At 42.9% G+C, this 1,056-nt stretch overlaps 1 non-coding gene across 1 annotated transcript; it reads left to right on the plus strand.

The window, feature by feature from the left end:
• The first annotated feature begins 519 nt into the window (after positions 1–519).
• LOC131181120 (small nucleolar RNA R71) lies at positions 520–626 on the plus strand. The gene has a single exon (XR_009149748.1). It is a non-coding gene; the product is annotated as a small nucleolar RNA R71 (small nucleolar RNA).
• Positions 627–1,056: the final 430 nt, after the last annotated feature.

Raw genomic sequence — 1,056 nt, forward strand, 5'->3', positions numbered from 1 at the left:
AGTGGTTTGTACCCTTGCTGTTTGTTTATTGGTTGATTTTGAGAATTTAACCATGAGAAATTTGGGTGGTTCCTCCATCCAGGGTTGTATGTGTTTGAATATGGATTGTGGGGTTGTCTCTGGTTGAAGTTTCCTCCATTATTCACATAGTTCATCTGTTCTGTGGGGAGTTCATTGAAGCTGTTGTACTCTGGACTCATGTATCCTCCTCCATAGCTGTCATCATGTTGACTGTTCATCCCTATAGTATTGGCCTGCATTTTATCAAACCTCTTTGTAAGCTGGTCAAATTGAGCATTTATCATGCTTAGGGCATCCACTTCTAGGATTTTTGCTGTTCTCCTCGTATTTCCCATTTCATTCGACCACTCATAGTTGTGATATGCGACCCTCTCCAAAAGTTCAAGTGCTTGATCCACTGTTTTCTCTATTAGGTCACCTTATGCTGTTAAATCTATTGTGCTCCTTGTAGAGGGCAGTGGCCCATTTTAGAAGTTCTGAACCAGGAACCAATCTTCTATGCCATGGTGTGGGCATTCTCTCTACAGGTCCTTATATCTCTCCCATGCATCATAGAGTGATTCACCTTCCATTTGCCTAAAGGTGTTGAGTTCAATTCTCAACTTTGCAGTCTTCGCAGGTGGGAAGTACCTTGCTAGAAAAGCTTGTGAGAGGTCCTCCCATGTGGTGAATGTTCTAGCTAGTTGAGAAAGTAACCACTTCCTTGCTCTATATCGATGGAAAATGGAAATGCTTGGAGTCTTATAGCTTAATCAGAGACCCCATTCATCTTGAATGTGTCACAAAGGGCAAGAAAGCACTGGAGGTGGCAGTGCGGATCTTCTGTTGGTGAACCCCCAAATTGGGTCTGTTAGATCATCTGGAGCCATGCCGATTTTAATTCAAAATTGTTGGCATCCACTATGAGTCATGTAACACTAGGTTGGAATCCTTGTATGGAGGGAGCTCTATAGTCCTTCAAGAGTCTCCGCCTGTTGTTGTTATCGTTGGCCATATTTGGAATCTCTGGATTCCCTTGATCTTGTCCTTGACGTT

The sequence above is a fragment of the Hevea brasiliensis genome, chromosome 6, assembly GCF_030052815.1.
Source record: "Hevea brasiliensis isolate MT/VB/25A 57/8 chromosome 6, ASM3005281v1, whole genome shotgun sequence".
Classification (NCBI taxonomy): domain Eukaryota; kingdom Viridiplantae; phylum Streptophyta; class Magnoliopsida; order Malpighiales; family Euphorbiaceae; genus Hevea; species Hevea brasiliensis.